General features: G+C 59.5%; 1 long non-coding RNA gene across 1 annotated transcript; it reads right to left on the reverse strand.

The window, feature by feature from the left end:
* Positions 1–10,648: 10,648 nt before the first annotated feature.
* On the reverse strand, positions 10,649–20,318 carry LOC309680744. The gene is made up of 3 exons (XR_014269988.1): positions 20,260–20,318; positions 19,804–19,935; positions 10,649–10,779 (listed from the first exon to the last, which is right to left on the reverse strand). It is a non-coding gene; the product is annotated as an uncharacterized lncRNA (long non-coding RNA).

Consider the following 20,318-nt stretch of genomic DNA (forward strand, 5'->3'; position numbering starts at 1 on the left):
TGTGAGAGCGTTACAGGGTGTGTCTTACACGCTCCATCTGCCAGGTAAGGGACCGCGGGGGCGCGAGCGAGCGCCAGCAGTCCCGCTAGAGCTCGTGCTTTGCAGTCCCGGACATGCCGAATAAAGTCGGTATTTATTCTTTTTTTGCGTTGTGTGGCAGGCCTGGAGCAGACCCGTCCCGTGCTGAGCGCCACAGGAGCAGAGACGGGCGGATGCCCTCGCAGGCACCTCCGGCGGGACGCGCGCACCCGTCCTCCTCCGCTGCTGTCGCACGCGAGGCTCTGCGCCGGCAGCGCCCGCCGCGGGGATGCTCTGCGGTGGGGACAAATCCTTCCCGCGTGGCTGTGCCGGCGTAGGAAACGGTAACTGCGTGTGCAGCAGGAGCCAACAACAAGAACAACCCGTGCCGGGGTGGTTTCCTTCGCTGCTGAGATAATTTCCCTCCACCCCTCCAAAACACCTCCGCGCCCCCCCGGCGGTGCAAAGCCCGACCGCATAGGCCGGGGCTCTGATTTACAGCCTGCCTCCGACGGAGCTACAAGCAGAGAAAGTGCTGATCTGGGAGAAAATGAGGACCAGACTGGGGAGAGGAGGGGGGTTTTGCTGGGGGGGTCCAGAGGGGTGCGGGGGGAGCGCAGCCCCGGCAAGGAGCCCTCCCACCCCGCGAGGGATGTCCGTGGCCGAGGAGGGGGCAGAGAGCAGCCACGAGAAGAGCTTTGGGAGGAATGGAGGCACCCACGGGACGCCCCGATGTCGGCGCAGACCCCTCCACTGTCCCTCGTGGCCGTCCCGCCGCACTCAGCGCCCCGGGGAGAGGGAAGCCGGGCGAGCCGCGGGAAAACCGCTTCAGCCCTATAAACTGACACAGTTGTTTATAATATTCCTAAGTGCCATTGCGTGCTGATAGCAATTCTCTGACAGGGAAAATTTACTTTTTTCCTTCTTTTTTAAATAAAGTTAGAAAGCTGCAAGTCCCACAAAAGATGTTTTGGCTATTATTCAGGGTTTGTTTGTTTTTTCTGCTTCCTATAAGTGACACGCTGGGGGCCATTTGCTGCTGATAATGTTACAGCGTTATCCCGGTGCCGTCAGCACCGCGCTGTGCTCAGCCTGAACTGGGCAATCGTCTCCCTGCCGGCACCCGGTGCCCACAGCCGACACCCCGGGGCCGTGGCTTTTGCCACTCTCCCTCTGGCCGCCCCCTCTGCCCGTCCTCGCCGCCCCGAGCCTGCAGGGACGCCGGCAGCGCAGGGGACATTTGCTGAGCAGAGAGCGAGAGCAGCACCAGCACCGGGCTGCAGCGCCCAGGGCATCCCAGCTCTGCCGGCTGTGCCGACGCTGCAGCCCGCACTGGCGGCGGTGGAGCAGGGAGCAATGGAGCAAGGAGCATGGAGGATGGAGGATGGAACAAGAGCAAGGAGCATGGAGGATGGAGGATGGAGCACGGAGCATGCAGCAGCCCCTCGGCCAAAGCGCCTGCAGCCTCCCGAGCCGCCCCCAGCTGAACTTCCTGGGAAAGCGGCTTGGATTTGAACGGCTGAAAGTTAAAAGTTGTTGACCTTCTGGATAAAACTTGTCCGTGCACGTTTCACATCCCGGGGAATGAAACCATTACTTTGTCATTACTTTTTGTGTGGAAAAACTCCTCGGGAGGAGTCAGGCGCTTTGCTGAGGACACTGCAATCTCCAGTTTGCTTATATTGTGCTAAAAACAAACAAACAAACCCTGAAAAGCACTGGAGAGCTGCAGCAATCCTCCAAGCTAAAAAAGGAGTGGGGATTTATCGGGCCCTCAGTACGGGACACGGCACAGCTCCTGCCTGGCCGCCGGGCTGAGACAGGCACCCCTCCAGTGCGCCCGTGGTCCATGAGGACAGTGCCTTCGGGTGTCGGCAGAGGCGGCTGTTTGCCGCGGGCAGGGATGGGGCTGACATCGCGCTGACCCATCCCCTGCAGCAGCCGAGGCACGGGGAGACAGTCACAGCCCGGAGCAGAGACTGTGGAAACCACAGCTCAACGGGACGGGCTGACGGAGATTAGGGCTCCTGTCCCCGAGGGGTGACGAAGCTCTGCAGCAGGGTGGGACGAGCTGAGCTGAGGTGAGGAGGGCTTCCCGGGAGCGGTGCTCTTGGAGGACCCCCTGCCCCTCCACCCCACTCTTTGCCAGATCGTCTGTCAGTGTAAGAAATGAGGCTGGAGGTGAAAGCGTCCCTGCCTCCTTGTCCTCGGGGGGAAAAGCCCTGGAGGAGGCGACAGGATAACATTAGCAAAGCAGCCAGACATGACGGTGGCTGCCACAGGCTGAGTCCCTTCTGCCCGGGGACTTTCCACCCCAGCCCTCCTCGCAGAGGCATGCAGGGCACAGCGCTGCGCAGAGGTGCACGGGACGGCTGCATTGCTCCGTGGAAAGGTTTGTAAAACCCACAGGACTGCGTCCACGAGCACTGAGGCAGCAATTCCCTGCTCAGAGTCATTTTCAGCTGGTGATGCTGGGGACGCGCTCGCCCTGCTCCTGCCGAGCAGCCCCGTGCAGCCCCCGCACCGCTGGGTGCATCCCACTGCCCCCAGATGTCCTCTTAAAGCCCTCCCAGTGGCAGCACTTGGCAGCAACGGTGCTGATGCCTCCGCGGCTCACGGGGGTTATTTCATCTTGGCCTGCAACTTTGGAAAACAGGAATTTAGACTTAGAGGACCTTGTTACTTTTCCATCCGAGTTCCCAACCCCTTTCCCGCCCCAGGAAAGGCCGGCGCAGCACCGAGCTCGGAGGAGCAGCCCAGGCCTTCCCACGGCTGGCGCTGCCCCGGGCACCGCAGTCGCGGCCCCGCAGCCGCGGGCAATTGCTGTGGGAGCCAGGAAACGAGATGGGAAGTTTATAAACATGCCGCAGATGGTTTATGGAAAGAGGTTATGAAATGCAATTAAATGTTTTATAAAGTGTCCTGATTGCACTCGTCAGTCACTGTGTGATTTTGATCATAAATCAGAAAATGAGCTGGAGCTGCAGAGCCGAAGGGAAGGGGACGGCCGGGGGACAACAGAGCGACATGGCTGTTGGTGGGTCCCTCCAGCACTCGCTTGTCCCCGGGGCTCTGCCGTCAGGACCTTCATGCCCCACGGATAATTAGTCCCAAGCGGGAGGGATGTGCGAGTGCTCCCCGCGCCCCGGCAGCCCCGCGCCCTCGCCGGTGCCGCCCCCACCCTGCCCGGCCCTGCTGGGTGATACGCACCGTAACTGCTGCTGACGCGCAGATTATGCAGCGAGGGTGAAGGGGCCGACGGGGGAGCGGGGGCTGCTGGACCCGGGGTGCCCTGTGTTTCGGGGGACCCCGTTGCAGCGCAGAGAGCGGCAGCAGTGCACCGAGCCCGGCGGCTCCATGGCCCGCGGCAGCTCCTCAGCACCGGTGCGGTGGCGGCTGTGTGCACCGGTGTGACAAACCCGCCGGCCCCTGGCATCCGTGGAGCGGCGCAGGAATGTTGGCCAGAGAAGAGAAGCGAACATCAGGGGATCAAAATGAAACCACATTGTAGTGTGTGATTTATGGACTGATTCAGGGCTGCAGCGCGCTGCCTCGCAAGGGCTCCCTGGAAGGAGCCGCCCACGGCCGGTGTTTACCAGGGACCACTGCGGCCGCCGCAGCGCGGCCAAGAGCTAATGGCAAACGTCCGAACCGTATCCTCCCAACAGTGGCGGTCACTCAGGAGCAGAGGGACAGGCCTGCCTGCTCACAGGCAGCAGCACGGCCACACTGCTGCTCACCTTCCCTGGAAATACAACCGAACCGGCAGCCCTGGCACCCGGCACCGGAGCGGGGAGAGTCCGTCCTCACCCCTGGGACCGCGGATCAGGTGCAAGAGAGAGCTCGTCACAGTGACCCAGCTGTGACTGACACACAGTCAAACACCAGAAAACTTGGAGAAACTAATTAACAAAGCCCCTAAACCCCGAAGTGCAGTACAGGCATCATGTGTCTGACATTTGGCTTCTCATCCCGGAGCTGCTGGTCCAACAGCTCGCGAGCCAGAGGTTAAGCTTCCCGGTTCCTCTTTTTGATCTGCATCACTCACATTTTTCCGTGTTGTTGGACACAATCAAAAAAAAAAATCCCTTTGAATTAGCAGGCAGGGCGAGCCGCTAATTGCTTTCCCAGCTCCTCCCGTGTCAGGTCCGGGTGGCTGCCCCGGGACCCGCACGCACCCCTCGGCCAAGAGCGCCACAGGTGGGACGGGAACAAGTGCTGCAGCGCGGGGTGCATAAACACACTGCGAAGCCCGGCTGAAAAGGCCCTAATACGAGTGCGCTTTGCCCCGCAGAGATGCTGCCCGAGCCCCCGGCAGCCCCGGGGATGCTGCCGGAGCACCGTCCCCGCGCCCCTCTGCCGAGGGCTGCGCAGGGCGGGGATGCTCCCGGCCACGCGTGGCTCCGCGTGCACGGCCCGACTTGGCAGACGCCGGTCTATCCATTACCAGCTAATGCAATGGAACTGGCTGACAATGGGCTCGGCGCCTGCCAAAATCCAACATGCGGCCTGCAGATGTCCCTGGGACCGGCAAACCCTGCTGGAAGATCCGTGCGGTACGAAAGGTTACCCTCAATTTGCTTCAGATGCTGCTCGCGCCGTTCGACAGCCATCATTGGAGGAGGGGGCTCCTTCGGAGAGAAAAGCATAAATCCAGCTCTACATCCAGATCGTTATTATCTTCTCTGGTTCAAATTAAGTGACTGGGGTCATTTTTTTGTATGTTGCAATTTGCCTCTTACCTGAGGGCATTGTGGAAAGGAAAGGAAAGAAAAAAAGGTGAATCTAGCACGAAAGGAGGGAAGGAGCGGAGTCTTTAGTAGGCAATTAGCTGAACTAACATCAGGTTCCCCCTAAAACATCAAAATGGAGATTAAATGTAGGCAGACACAGCTAATTCCTTGCCAGTGGGTCTGGTGATAAATCAGCGCCAGCACCTGCGGCTGCAGGGCAGGAGAGGGCTGGGTGTGCTGGGCGTCCTCCCTCCTGGGACGGGAGAGACCCCGGCTGCCCCCAGCACCGGCACCAGCACCATCAGCCCCACGTCAGGGCCCCCAGTCTGCACTCTCAGGCCGAGGGAGGAGCGAGGGCGATGCAAACGGCCGGCACGGCAACCAGACAGGCAGAGGATGACGCCAGTGCCACCACCAAAAGCCACCGAGCGCTTGTTGTTTCAGGCACTACGCGATTCAAAAACAATGCCTCATTAAAGCATCTGCTCCGTATTTCCAGAGCCCGTGACAAAGGGCTTTGTGTGGGCTTCAGTTCCAAATGTGGGTTGACTTTGTTCAACGAGTATTTAAAGAAATCATGTATTTTACCAACTACTATATCAAAGGCAAACGAACTGGGGGAAGCCCCAGGTCAGCGAACGCCAGCGCTGCGGGGCGCGGGGGGACGCGGCAGGGCTGCCCGCACGGGCAGGTCACGCTGCCTGTGGACCTCATCCCTCTCTGACACCCACATCGCTCCGGCTCTCCCGCACGGAGCTTCGCACGGGTCTGTGCGTGCCATGGGCTGCCCGGCGCTCGCCGCAGTGTCAGTGCCCACGAAAGACCCTCCCACGGTCTGTGCGCCGCAGCCCTCCCTGGCAGCGAGGGCACTCCTTTTCTGGAGCCCAGGAAACCTTCCCGCTGGTTCTCCCAGCTTTAAACAAAAAGCCCTACTTCTTACAGCCCTGCGGAGCCAGCAAAGCCGGCGACCCCACTGGGCGGAGGCGCAGGAGGAGCATGCCTGACTGGAAATGTTTACTGCGAAGCTCCACACAGAGTGCACTGGTAGGGCAAGGCGGGGTGTTTTTAGGGTCTGGCTTTGGAGAAGGGCACGTCCCTTACGGAGAAACCACTTGGCAGAGGGAAAAAAAAAGGGTATTTAGTGCTTACGGCAATGCGATCTGCCCCAAAATTGGTGTTTGCCCTTCGTTTATGAGCCTGTAGAAATAAGCAAACTTGGATTAGTCCCAAATTCCCCTTCCAGAAGGCAGGGAGAGGCTGGGCGAGAGGCTGGGAGCCCCTCCGCCCTGCCCGCCCTGCCTGCCCTGCCTGCCCTGCCTGCCCTGCCTGCCCTGCCCACGGTGGGGGCTGAGGATGCTCCCATGCAGCCCTCGCGCTCCCCGGGGTCGCATCCCTCTCGCCAGGAGTATCCGAGGGGACTGGAAGCAATCCCCGTGGCATCGGTCTGCGTTTATCAGCGCCCTTCTCCCGAAGCAAACCCCGGCCCGGGATGCAGCAGAGGAGATTTATTTCTTCTGACAGGCTCCACACACGCCGCTATTTTTCTTCATTGCTCTTGACGCGTCTCCTGCCACACTGGGCAAACTTTGGGCTTGGCCGAGAGCCAGAGTCGGGAGGGGGGTACGATGTGAGCTGTTTTCAGATGGTTTATAAAATTAACATCCCCAAAGGATCGCACCGTTTGCAGAGATGAAACCAGTGGCTGTGCCGCGTCCGTTCTGGATGATTTCATCACCGAGTGACTCCTTACGTAGCTTTTAAAGCAGGAGCTTACCGCCACCGCCGGCCCGGCCGGGCACCGGGGCTGCCCTCCCGCAGCCGCCCGGCAGCGCCCAGCCCCTCGCCAGCGCCGGCGCGGCAGAGCCGGGCGAGAAGGACAGCCCTGTTCCCACCGAGGGCTCTGGGGAGTCCAACTCTGCAAAACCATCCCAGCTCCCACGCTGCGCTGCACTGCCTCGCTGTGAGTGCTTCGGGGCAAGCGAGAGCCCCGCGGGGCTGCAGCCCGGGCGTGCTTGCCACAGGGAGGAAAAGCATAACCTTGCCCTGAAATTTCCATATTAAAAAAGAAAACCAAACAACTTCTTCAGGAGAAATGTAGACCTAAAGCCCGTGATCTGTTGTGTTTTGATCAGAACGCAAGCAGCTCCATCCCAAAGCAGTCTCTTTTCAATACATTTGGTGATTTAATGAAAAATATTATTTCCTTTTTGTTGAAAGCTGACGCATTTCGTGTTTCCACTGAATGAAAATATAAGCTTTTATAAAAAAACAATGCGTTGAAAACCTGTGAAACCCGCCCAGCACTAGACCTGGCTAACCACAAGCCACATGCGTGCTTTGGGTCAGTCTCTTTTTTTCCACTCCAATTATTTTTTCTCCTGAGGATGGGGCTGGGAAGGACTCAGCCTTCAGCACAGTACAAATCCTGCCCTTTCGGTAAAGTGTAATAAACTTCTTCCCCTGACACATAGGAAAATGTTTTAAGGCAAGACTTTATAGAGAGCATCAATCACTTCAGAGGTGATGGAATTGCTGCAGAATTATAAGCAAGTCTGAAGTGTCTACAGAGGACTCTAAACACTGTCTTCTATTTATTCTCTGTGTCCTTTGTAAATGTAAACTTCAGTGGAGTCCAGAGGCCCTTCCGTCTCCACGGCCTGTCAATCCAGCACCTTTCACCACCACTAAAATCACAATTAAAAAAAAGGGGGATTACAAAAACAAACACAGAGCTCGCGCTCGCGAGTGATGGCTGCGGACTGCTGTGCCGCCGCCGGCCGTCTCCCCCGGGAGCAGCAGTGGGATCCTGCCCCGTGCCTACGTCTTCCCACCAGCGGCGTGCGAGGGCAGGACCCCCAGAGCCACCTCCTCCCCAGCCCTCCTCGCCGGTGACCTGTCACAGTGGGCAGGAGGCACAGGAGGAGCAGGGCTGAGGCTGGAGGAGGGTGCGTGTCCCGGCCACAGCACCCGGTCCGGGGCACCCACCTGTGAGCCCAGCCCGTCCTCCCGGAGGGGCAGGAGCGGGGAGCGAAGGACCCAAAGTAAACCCTGGAGAAGATGAGGACAGACCTGGCCGGAGGCGTGCGCACCTACTCGTGCCCTCGCTGTGCACGGGCAGGGTTTTATCTCCTACAGACTTTAGACTACCAGTCAGGAACGGTTAATGGTGCACCACTGAATAAACACAGATTATGGCTCTGAAAGGCTCCGAGAAGATCAAGCAGAGGACAGTGCACTGACAGCGGGATGGAGTTGGGTGTGGGAGAGCCATCCCAGCTGGAACACCGCTCAGAGGACCAAGCACGAGAGTGGGAAGTGACTTTTGCTGCCACAGAAAGAAAAAAGAAGATAAAAGCTCTTTAAAGTTTTGAAGGGAATCTATACTGAAACCTTCTTTTTGCCAAAATAGCTGGAAAAAGTTATTTTATACATTGAAATGTCCCACAGCTGCTCTAGCAAAAAAAAACCAACAACAACAACAACAAAAAAACCCAAACAACCACCAACCAAAAACCAGTCTGTTTTGAAAAATACCTTCCAGAGGCTCAATCTGCCCCTTGAGCATCCTCATCCCAGCCGGGGAACAAAGCCCCCACGCTCAGCACAGAGCCTGCAGTGGGACAAGCTGCAATATTTTGTCCCTACCTCTGAAGGGGTCAGGAGGTGCATATGGAAATAAGAGACTGGGACCCCTTTGGTTACCGGCATGAGCAGGTATTTTGGTAGTTACAAGCAGCTCCTTCTTGACACACAACTGTGTACATCCATGAGCATCATTCTCTGGGCAGACTTTACGTTAAACCGAGGAAAATTCCTGCTTTAGCTGATGACACAGGTCAAACCATGATCCACCTCACCTGTGGCTGCAGGATAATGCCATCTCGCCGGGACTGCGCTGCACCAGCCCCTGTGCCACCGGCTCTGGTCAGCACCTCCAGTCTTCTCAAAGGCCAGTTGCCCCAAAAGACAATTCAGAACACAATTATTTTGACAGAAAAGCAGCATTCTGGGGGGTCCCCGACAGCTCATAATACCCCCCACCAAGTCCCCTGCACCTCCTGTGAACCCGCACCCCCCCGAAGGGCTGCGCCCCCCCCCCCCCCCGAACTACTGGGGTTTGCATGCACTCCCCCCCACCAGGGCTGGGGTCCCCCCGCCCCCCCCGCGGGGCTGAGACCCCCGCACGCCCGCAGAGCTGCCCCCCGGCAGCCAGCAGGTAGCGCTGCGGGGCCGTCCCCGGCTCCGCCGTGTCCCCGCGTCGCCTCCCCGGGACCCGCCGGCCGGGAACGCCCCGAGCTCCGGCACCGCGGGGGGGTCGTCTTTCCACCCCCCCCTCGGGCACCCCGCGGGTCCCGCCGCCCCCTGCAGGCGAAGGCACCCCCAGCCCCCCCCCCCCCCCCCGCGGGGACCACCGCCACCAGTGACAACCCCCTTCGGGGCTTTTCCAGCCCGAGGGCCGCTGCGCAGCACCACACCGCAGCCGGGCACGACCGAGCACGCAGCACCGCCGCGTCTCCCGCTTCACACCTCCGCCGCGCGTCGGCACTGAGGGCGGTGACCCCCGGCGCGGGGCGCCCCGAGGGGCTGTGGCTGCCCCATCCCCGGGGGTGCTCAAGGCCGGGTTGGACGGGGCTGGGGGCGACCTGGGCTGGGGGGAGGTGGCCCTGCCCGGGGCAGGGGGGGGACTGGGTGGTTTTTAAGGCCCCTCCCAACCCAACCCATTCTATGCTTCCCAGTGTGAGATGGGCCGGTAGCCGCGGGGACGGGCACAGGGATGCTCCAGCAGCCCGAGGCAGCCAAGACCAGAGTTAAAAGTTTTCCCTTTTTGCCAGTGCCACCGACTGCCAGGGCTGACCCTGGGCACAAATTCCTGCGTTCCCCCTTCTGCCAAACTGCTCTTGTGACCCCGACTCCCACCCCCGCTGCTGCCTGCCTTTACCCACAGTACTGCAAGGAAAGGCTCCATCTCTCCGCGTCCTTCTCTCCGCAGCAGATCCTCTTGTGCTATATCACAGCAATTACAGCGTTATCAGGGGCACAAGGCAAACCCTTTCTGCACCACTCAGTTCTTCCTCCTCGTAATGAACAGGCTTGATTTGTCATTGGTTACAAAGGAAAGGAGCAGGGGTGAGGGAAAATCAAGCCTCAGACTCAGACAGGCTCCGGTGCCGCGCTGCCAGCACCAGCCCACACACAGCCCACCCCTCACATGGGCACACACCGAGCTGCACACCAGCTCCAACTCCTGCACATGCATCAAAGACACTGGTCCCGGGCAGCACCGTCCTCACCGCTGCTGCCACGACCACCACGGCATCCCAGTGCTCAGCTCAGGAAAGGCTCAAGGCCCAAAGAGAGGTGGCAAAGAGGGCAAGTGCTGCAGAAGGGCTGCGGGGGAGAGACAGCCTGGGACCTTCCAGCCTCTTGTTTCACCCTGCTAAGGAAAAACTTTAAGGCTAAGTTTTCCAACGTTGCCCTGGGAGAACGGGTATCGCTCCTCAGTGCTGAACTGGGAACTGAGCGTTTCGATCCCATTTGTGACTCCAGCATGCCCTGAGCTGTCCTACAGCCATCGAGACTGAGATCAACCCAGTGACCTTCAGCCTGAGAAGGATGAGCCTCTGCCCTCGTGCTAACAGGGAGCGTGATTAAATGCAGCTCCTGGCTGGGGAGTGCCTCCTGGACCAGCTGTTAATGGGAATGTGATCATGACCCACAGGCAGTTTCAGATCTGCCCGCTAACTTGTGCAGAGTCCTGTCTGGACACACGGAAATCTCCGGCCATGGCCAGGGGCAGCAGGATGCAGTCACGTGTACGGGGCAGTGAGACGGGCCGGCAGCGCCTCCCTGGCACGGCAGGGATGCGCCCATGCGCGCGCGTGGGAAGAACTCACCCTCTGCAGAAGCCGTCTTCTCCAGCGGCTCCCGCACCCGCAGCAGGCAGCAGCACGTGTCCCCTCTGCCAGCTCGGTCCTCCTGCCTGTGATGGTGGTGGCAGTTCAAACCAGGAGTGCTGCCGGCAGGAGATCTGTGCGGGCAGGGAAGGGGAACACGGTCACGTTTACAATAGGTCCTTTTCCTGGCACGCTCCAGAACGCCAAAACATCCCGGTGGCCCCAGCAGCGAACAGCTGATCCCTGTAGCATCTCACCCACAGCCCTTCCCACGGGCTGACCCGGAGCGCCCCGGACTCCCCAGTGCAGTGCGTGGCCTCCATCGCCTTCTGCAGGAGGTTTGTTTTCACTGAAGAGTTGCTGCAGCAAAAGTGCAGCACCAGCAAAAGTGCAGCACCAGCAAAAGCTGGCAGGGAATCCAGGGGCCAAGTCTGGAGTAAAATTCTGATAATGCTGTGTTTATACCAGGAATTTCTTTGGCAGATTAATCACGTGAGTGAAGTAACAGATGGGAACTAGCTGGAGACACTATAATGGGAATTTTAGCGCAGGGCCAGGTTGGCAGCTCACCCCCCTGGAAACGCCGCTGCCGGGGCCACCGCTGCCCAGAAGCAGTGAGGAGTTTAAACAGGGATCGGTGCCGCAGCCCCGCGCCGGAGCAGAGCAGCACCCAGAGGCCAACTCTCCTCCGAGCGCCAGCAGAGAGGAGCAGGGGCAGCAGCTCCTGTCCCCCTGCTTCCAGCCCCGCGGCGCTCCAGCAACGACGGGTATCGAGGGCATCACTGAAGGACAGGTCTGGCGGTCCTGCTGCCGGCCGCGGCGCAGGCAGGGCACACGCAGCAGCGAGGCCGAGCGTCCTCACACCCACCGCCCGCTGGTTCTGCCAGCTCTGGACTCAGGTTGCACTTGGGGTTTAAAAACACGCAAGGTCAAAATTCCCCCGGGAGCAGACGACCGGCCGGGCACGGCCACGGGCTCTGGCGTGTCAATCCATGGGGGCCAGATGGCAGCCACCCCCACGGCTGCACGTTATTGCCCAGTGGTTGGGATACCAAACTTCTCCTGGACTGGGGAATTATTCCCAGAGTCAGCCACTCAGCAACGGGCCACGCGCTTCTTTCCACGGCCGCTTGCACCAGCCCGCAGCCGTGCCTGTGTGCCCGGCGTCCCCAGGTGCTGCCCCGCGGAGCGACGGCTGCCACGTCCGGCAAAGGGCAAACAGCGACGTGCCGGGAGGTGAGACCGCAGAGGAAAGTGTGGGAAACGCCTCGCCGACCGCGGACGGCTGTTTGCAAGAGGCAATGGTCTTCCTATCGCTTCCTTCTTCATTTTGAGGCAAACAAGATGGATTCTGATCTTTGTCTGAGTAACCGCAACAAGCCAAAGGCACCCTTAGCGGCAACGAGCAAACGGGCAGGTGGCAGCAGCGCAGGCAGTGCTGTGCGAAAGCAACGGGACAAAGGCTCTCCCCTAGTTCAGCCCTGCCATAGCACCGGTAGCAGTAAGCACGGGCTGTGGGAAATTACCCCAGGATGATCTCTTTATGTTGTAGCTCCTGGAAAGCGACCTGCCCGAGCTATGAGATCGCCTCACCGCGCCTCTGCTCCCCCAGAGAACCGCTGCGCTGCTCCGGCAGCAGGAGCCGGCGCGGGGGCTGGCAGCACCCACGGGTGAGAGCGGGAACGTGCAACCAGCAGCCCGGGTGCCCGGGGAGGACGTGGTCCACACGTGCTTGACTCGGGTCTTAACTGCTCCCTGGCCTCTCGTAATATCTCTCGCAATAAAGCTGCACACATTTTTACTAAGCATGATTTGTGAGAGCCGGTGGGTTATTTTAACGACGCAGCAGTGTGCTGAGGAAACACCGCTTCCCCTGCTGCTTAGTCCTCCCAACCGGCTGCACGAGAGCGCCGAGCCAAGGGTGCCAATGTGATCACGACGGACTCTTGCAGAGCGCGAGATGCAGGTTAGCCCGGTAGACTGCAGACTCTTTGATCTCTTCATAAATCTACGGAACCTGGCTCAGTGCTGCCCGCAACGCTTGCCAGCAGCACCAGCCCCGGAGCCACAAGCACACATGTTCCTGCTAACACCCCCCGAGGTTCGGACCCCCAAACACGTCCGCAGCACGGCTCCAGCTCCCGCAGCAGGAGGACGCGGGCTCAGGTGTGAGCCCTGAGTCAGCCAAGGACCGGGAGCCCTGAAGGGGCAGAGCCGGGCACCGGCGCGCTCACGGGCACTGCCCTGCCCCGGCTCTGCCGCCAGCGCCTCCGAGCCAGCGAGGCTTCCAGCCCCGGGGCCCAGCACCGCACCGAATGAGCCGCTCTCTCCTCCGGCTGCAGTGGTGGAACATATGGGACCCGTTAGCTGGAAGCATATAAAATTCAAAGCTGTATTAGTCATCGGCTCCGTCATGTTCATTCCACCGCTGGTAGACACTACTCTTGCAGAAGCAACCAGCAACTGCTTGTGTTTCTACTGTCAGCTCCAATAAACAACTGTGTTTAATGCTGCGTGGGGGAGGGGGGGCTCAGAAACTCGATCCAAAAATAACAAGTTTTAAGCACGATATCCTCGCCAGCTTAATGGCTCGGTCTCTCCCCCAGTTTGCCGTGCTGCACTGAAGGAAGCGCCGTCTAAAAGCCGAGATGACCCATCGCTAATAAACGACCGGCTCCCCGCGTGCTGTCCCAGCAGCTCTCCCGCAGCAGCCCCCCGTGCGGCCGCCCATTCTTCAGCACGCAGGACGCCGTGAATCACGCGCCATTAACATTCTCGGAGTGACATCTCCAAAATACTTCAGGGATAAATTGGTTGCTGGATGATTTGCAAAGCATTTAGGCAAAATTATTAGGAGGGGCGCTGGTGGGGAGCCGAGGGCTGGATCCCGACGGGGGACGTGCTCTTGTGGGTTGCTCGGATGGTGCGTGCTCACCCCACGGCCCCGGGGAGCTCCGCGGGTGCCACCCTGGCAGACAGCATCACGTGCCAGCCGGTAAACACGGCATAACTCTCGCTCTCATAAAGGGCTTAAGTGCCCTGGCGCTGTTGGATAAACAGGACCGTGCGCAACGCATACAGCAACTTGGCAGAGGCCCTTTAGGCATCTCAGCATCTTCACAACCCCTCCCCTGCCCTGTGAGCGGCCGCGCCATCAGAGTGCCCGCTGCCCACCCGCAGCCCTGCCGCCCACCCCGCCACGTGGCCAGGCACCGGCAGGCAGGGTTCGGCCGGCCGAGGGGGGAATTAGACGTCAGAAGGCGGCGGGCAGGGACACGGAAAGCCCCCACCCTCTGTTTCACACAGCCGCAGCGTCGCGTACCCCTGCGCTGCCCGCAGAGCAAAGCAGCGCCGATTAGCATCTTCCCGCAGCGCAGCACCCAGCCTGCCCCGACCCCGCGCAGCTGAAAGCGCAGCGGCCGCGGGAGAGAGCGGCCCTGCGAGGAGGGCGCAGAGGAGCTGGCGTTAGCGGGAAGGGGCGCCTGGCTCACAGAGCCGGCTCTGGGGAGCCCGCGGGAGACGGGGACGGGCCTCCTGTCCCACACCGCCAGCCTGCAGCACGGCGGGCACCGCCTCATCGGGCAGAGGGACACCGAGACTTTGGCAGGGCGCTGCGAAGGTGCCGCTGGCAGAGCCCACAGCCTGCCCTCGCGACACCCGGCTCCTAACGAAGAGTTCATGTTTCCAAAGGCTAATGCCAGGGCGGGCGTGACGCCCGCGCTTCTGCCCCCAGCACTGCCTCCGGCCGTGCCCCTGCGGCACCGGGACGCTCGCTCCTCGGCACGGAGAGGGTCCCTCCTGCCGTAACCCACCGCGGCACCTTGAGGAGAGGCAAACGGCTCCTGGCGTAGCAGGGCCGATGCAGATGTCACCACCTCGGCACTAAGACCTCCATGTAAGTGATTTCCAGCAAAACTGGTAACGTGCTTTCTGAACCAGTAGCAGATCTTGTCCCAGATTAATAATAGATTAAAGCAAAAATGCTTTGCCCTGCTGTGGGTTCTGCCCCAAAATTAGAAAGGGTTTTGCTAGGGCACCTCAGGATACCACATTCCCACCAGCATCTTCCCAAGGACGCCAGCTCAGGATGGGCAGCAGTATTAGTAACACTATACATACGCTTTTTCACCTTCTCGCATGTGTTGTTCTCCCAGTTTTCATTGACTCTTCCAGTTTAAGCTACAGCCCAGCTGCTTGCAGAGTGCAGGTCCCCCCACCTCTTGCATTTGAGCAAAAGAAAAGAATAAAATTAGCAAAGAGACCACAGCCACGCACTGGCAGCTCCCTCGTGCAGCAGTGCAGCCGCGCCAGCCCGGCCGGGGAAGCCGGCGGAGCCATTCGTTCCCACCGTTCCCAGCTCTCCGTGCGGAAACCCAACCCGAGGCGCCGGCACCGGGGCACGGGGGATGTGGAGCGAGAGGTTCCCGCAGAGCCAAACTGGAAGAGACAAGAAGAAATAAACAGGCGGCGGCGAGGCGGCCGGCGGGGGTCCCGGGGGCACGCACCCAGCCCACGGCGGAGGCGCAGATCCGGGCGATAACGGGAGCTCCTGGGGAGGAACCCGCAGAGCTCAGCGCATCTGTCCCTCATCAACGGCACTGCCAGACCCTACGGGAGACCCCAGGTGTAAAAAGAGCCGAGGTTACCGGTGCTCAGCTAGTTCAAGAAAAAAAATGTTTCACAAGAGTCTCTCTTCATTACACTGTGGAGGTGATATGGAGTTCTGAGCTGTTGGAGAGCTGGGCGGCTGCTGCTGGAAAACCTGAGTTAGGGAGAGAAATGTCACCCCAAATTTATTGTATTTACTTTCTCCAGTGTTTTCAGAATTTTTACTCTTCAATAGTTTATATTATACACATTTATCAGCTTTGCTTCAGGCTTTTAACCCCAGATTCACTGTCTCAGGTTATAGCAGAGAGTGCTGAAACGGGTATTGCTGGGGCTGAACGCTGGCGTCTGCTCAGGGGACAGGTTGTGGCCAAAATTTAAATAATCAAACGGCCAAAACGAAGCCAAGACAAGGGCTGCTGTGCACTGAAATCTCCTCTGCCTCCGGCACCGGGGCTCTAGCGACATATTCCTTATTCATCAGCACTGGATATTTTCTTTCTCCTTTTTTCAGGGAAGAGATGGGCAAAACCAGATTTTGCCCAAAGAGGTTTGCAACTAAACTGGCCTAACTTGTAGAAATCTTATTTTTAAAGAGCATTTACAATCCTCCAAGAAACCAAGACAGCCACCAGTGGAACAAACCCCACCGGACCGTGTCCTGCCTGTAAGAAGGCAGCAATGCCCGAAGGGTGAAACCCCCCTGAAAGAAGGGGAAAACCCAGAAGTGAAAGGGGGACGTGAGCAAAAACAGCACTTAAAGCCTGGCAAAGGTGTAGGTAATGAGCAAAGTTAACTCCCTCTGTGAAACTATTGAACGCTGCAGCCCCAAAAGCGGACAATGGGATCAAAGTCGGGATTTCCCCACGCTCCGGTCGGCCTCAATGGAGCGCCCGCCGGGTGCCGGGCTGCGTGCCTGCCGTAACGCCCGGGGGCCATAAGCTGCTCGGGGGAGTTCAAAGGAGCCCACACAGCCTCGCAGGGCTCCTGGGGCGGCACGCAATTCCCAGGCTTTCTGGGGGAGCAGGGCTGGCGGTGAGGGCTCCTGGGCTGCCCGCAGGGAGGGTGAAGGGGCCAGAGACACCCACAGTGACCCCAGTGCCTGGAGGGGCCGGAGAACCTCCCCCGGCAATGGGATAATGCGCGCTCCTGCTGGCAGGATTAGCCATATAGCAGGACAGCTGAATCAGACGCTCAGCCCTTAACAGGATTACGCTCTCGGGACCGCCAGTGAAAATACAGACACCCTGCCTGCGGTGTGGCCGGGGCAGCTCGGCGCTGCCTCCGCTCCCCTGCAGCCCCCCCGGCTCACAGAGCGTCCCCGCGGGTCCCCGGGGTGGGAGATACGCTCCTGTTTTGTTTGAAATGTCATAATAAAGCGTTGGGCTGAACTCCTCGTGCGTGCACGAGGAACGGGCTCAGCTTTCCGCCAGCCACGGGGGATTCGGGCTCCTGCAGGGTCCGTGCTGACCCCGGTTTCCCGGCCGCCCCCAGAGCATCTCCCCAGGCAGGACCAGGAGGCCGCCGCGCTCTGGCCGGCGGGGTGCCCGGAGCCGGCCCTCCGCCCTGTGCCACCCCCGCCGCACACGCTGCCGTCACCTGCCACAACAGCAAGGCTCTTGCTGGAACCTTGGTGAGCCCGTGGGCTGCAGAGGGACCGCACGCGGCAGTGCCCTTGGAGCTGGGGTCCCATCCCAGCGTCGCCAGGAGGGTTCGGAGCCCAGCGGGAGAACAGGGGCCGCTCCTCGGGGCACGCACACCGCAGGGCGCAGGGCAGGGAAGGGGGTGTCCCGTCACACCAGAGACCACAACCGGACAGCAGACGTGCGGGAGAGGAGCTGGCGAGTCTGCTCCACTTCCAGGCTGGAGACCCCTGCTGTCAAGGGGGGTGTCTTTCACTGTTCTCTCGTGACTCTGGATCGAACCCTCAATTTCCACGGAAACACAGACCTTCAGGTGTCCAACATAAGGGTCTTCTCCGCATTCCTCCGCAGAGCCTGGGCGCTTCCCGAGCCACGCTGCTCACCCACCGGCATTAACTGAATAATCGGGTCAAAAGCAAATCACGAATGCGGCTCCGTGAGGTGCTGCTCTCGTTACAGCTCTTTCCTTGAACAGCGGATTTGCACCAGACCAGACATTTCTAAGGCACAGGGAAGCACCAAGCAGAACAGAGCCACACAATTTCCAGGTTAACAATGATTCCCACCTGCTCCAGCCTGCCATCTCCACAATAGCTCTCGCGGCCTAACACGGGTTCCCGACACGCGGGATATCAGAGCAAACGCTCTGTTCTTGGCACACCGGGGCTGAAAGCACAGCTTGCTGCCCTGACTCCTTGTTGGATTTCAGAGAGGCTGGCAACTGAAAAGCTGATCCAATTTAGCCACAGTTCATTATCCAACATAGCATGACATTGGGACACTTGCAGACATAATCCAGCTTCCTCCTGCCTTGCAAGATGTATTGAGCCAAGGCAAGAAAACAGAGCATTAATAGCTCTCTGCTGTGCAGATGAAAACGGGCAGCAGCAATGAGATTCTTTGGGCTATTTCTATCCCATCTCACACAAGGGTAAATCAGAAGCTTCTACAGACTTCCATTAAATTTCTCTCCATTAATACCAATGCAACAGAGATCAGAATTTCTCCTCCTTTTTTATACTGTTCTGATATTTTAAAAAATGCTAAAACTCTTCAGCTTCTAGCTGAGCTTGAGATAAAAGTTAACCTCTGAACCATACCAGCACCTTTCATGTAAGGCACAATACAGAGAGGGCTTTTTACAGCGCGTTTAGATCAGTAACGCGTGTTTCAGCCTGTCTCTGTTTGCCCCATCCTCACCCGACGCCGGGAGCCGGTACACGGGAACCACCGACCTTCCCAACACGCTTCAGACGGCGGCGAGAACCACGAATGCCCACTCTGCCCCTCTGAGCTCGAGGCCTGCCCACGCCACGGGGGGTGAAGGCAGTCACACCGCGCCAACGAGAGCGGTCCCCAGTGGGACCCGTGGAACGAGGCTGGCCAGGACCGGGTGTAAACAAGAGGAGAAAGAGGCCCCTGTTCCCCCTGCCCCCAAGAATGTCGCTCTCACAGCAACAAGATATTCATTAATTAAGTCTCACAACTCGCACGCTGGAGAGGTTTTAGTTCATACGCATTTTTAAAAAATATACACACGTGCACGCACACCTACGCAGGCGTGCCCACCAGCTCCCACCACCCCAGGGGCTCTCAGCAGCTCTCGCTACACCGAGCAGCCATTGCCACTGACCATCGATGGGGACCTCGACAGCTCGGAGGGGGAACAAAGGGCGATGCTGCCTCCCACGGGGATTTCGAGGAGGGAGGGTGCAGACCCCGGCTGGAATGTAGCCGGGGCTCCAGAGGTCCCGTCCCAGTCCCTGCAGGGAGCTGTGGTTTCGCTGCCCAGAGCAGCCCCGACGCCGGCTGCTCTCTTGCTCACTGCCTGCCCGTGTGGGGCAGCTCTCTGGGCAGGTCGTGTCCATCCCAGACGGGTCTCGGACGGGAGACAGCCTGGAACAGCCACGCTGGACCTTGGAAAAGGAGGAGGCTCAAGAAAGCATCGCCTGGCGCTGCAGTGGGCTGTGCCGGACCTCCCCACGCTGCTCTGCGGAGGGTCGGCGTGCCGAGGCTAAAGGGGGGCTCCGAGCAGGGGACCGCGCCGTGCCAGGGCACCAGCAAGCAGGTCCCTCCTGAGGGCAGCGTGCGGGCGCGAGGGGCTCTGCCACCCCCGGCCCATCCCGAACCACGCTTCAGAATGCGTATTTGCCCCCTCCCCTCCCCACGGGCCGAGCAGCGCCGGCCGCTGTCCTGGCAGATGCCCCGCGCGAGGCAGCGTGAGGGCTTTGTAATAACCTGTTATCTGATCTGGAGTTCTCTGGCCTTTCCTCTCAGGCGGACAGTCCTTCAAGCCCATTCAGGGACTATGAGTCACTGAAGAAGCACTTAAAATCCATCCTCGACGATAAGGTTAGTGCGACGTGCGGTGCATTTCCTGCCCTAGTTTGGACTTTCGCTTGGGCTCTCCGCACTTCCTCGCTTAGTCCGCCTTCTCTTTCTCCTTCCAAATTCCCCGCCACGCCGAGCTGCGAGCGGCTCAGCGGAGATTCATCGGGACTCGGCGACGACAGCGGGGCTGCAACAGGGAGCACGCAGCCGGGGAAGGTCGGGTCTGCGCGGCCCTCAGCAGGCCTGGGGAGGCACGGCGTTACCCGCTTCGAGGGGCAGAACAAAAAATGTGGGAACTTTGATCACAAAAGCTGCTGCAACGCTGCCGCCAGCCCAGAAGCAGCTCCGCCGCTCACCCCAGGACGTGGCAGAAGGCTCCGGGGCGGCTCGGTGCCGCGCTGGCGGCAGAAGGGGCTCGCAACGTAAAAGAAAAGGCAACTCACGTCTGGCGAGCCCGCACCGGCCGCGACGGGTGAACCAGCGGCGGTGCAGTCGGGGCTCTGCCCCGCACGGTGAGCCCGGCTCGCTGTGCGAGTGGTGCGCAGCTCCGGGTCAGCACACCGGTGGGTTTCTTACCTCCCCGTCCAAGAGCCCCCGGAGCGGGTCAGCGCCGAGCGCGGGTTCATGACAACAGCAGTAAATCGTCATCACCGTCAGGCACATGTCCGAACTGCATCCGCGGCTCGGCAGCATCCCCCTCGCTATCAGCTGCGTAGGATAAGAAATTTGCCTTACATTAGTGAAATGATTATTCTTAATGCTTAGACACCGATCATATTCCCGAGGAAAAGGAAACATAAATCTTTCCTTGCCCTGACAGCGACAACCCACATCCCTAGATACGAGGGAACTAATTAAGCCCGGTCTTTCCAGCCAAAGCCCAACCAGCGTGTTTGTACAAGCTTTGCGGTCAAAGTATGTGCAGGATTTGGCCCTATTTCCTCATTTTTGTTAATCACAGGAAAAATTCTCCATTTAGAAACAATGCTAGAGATATACCTGATAGGGTTTTTTTTCCCCTTGGCCACTTACCACTTGGCAACAGAGATGAAGTTCTGCCTCCGCAAAACATTCTGAAACCTGTTTCTGTT

Source organism: Vanellus vanellus, assembly GCF_965231255.1.
Source record: "Vanellus vanellus genome assembly, chromosome: 23".
Taxonomy (NCBI): domain Eukaryota; kingdom Metazoa; phylum Chordata; class Aves; order Charadriiformes; family Charadriidae; genus Vanellus; species Vanellus vanellus.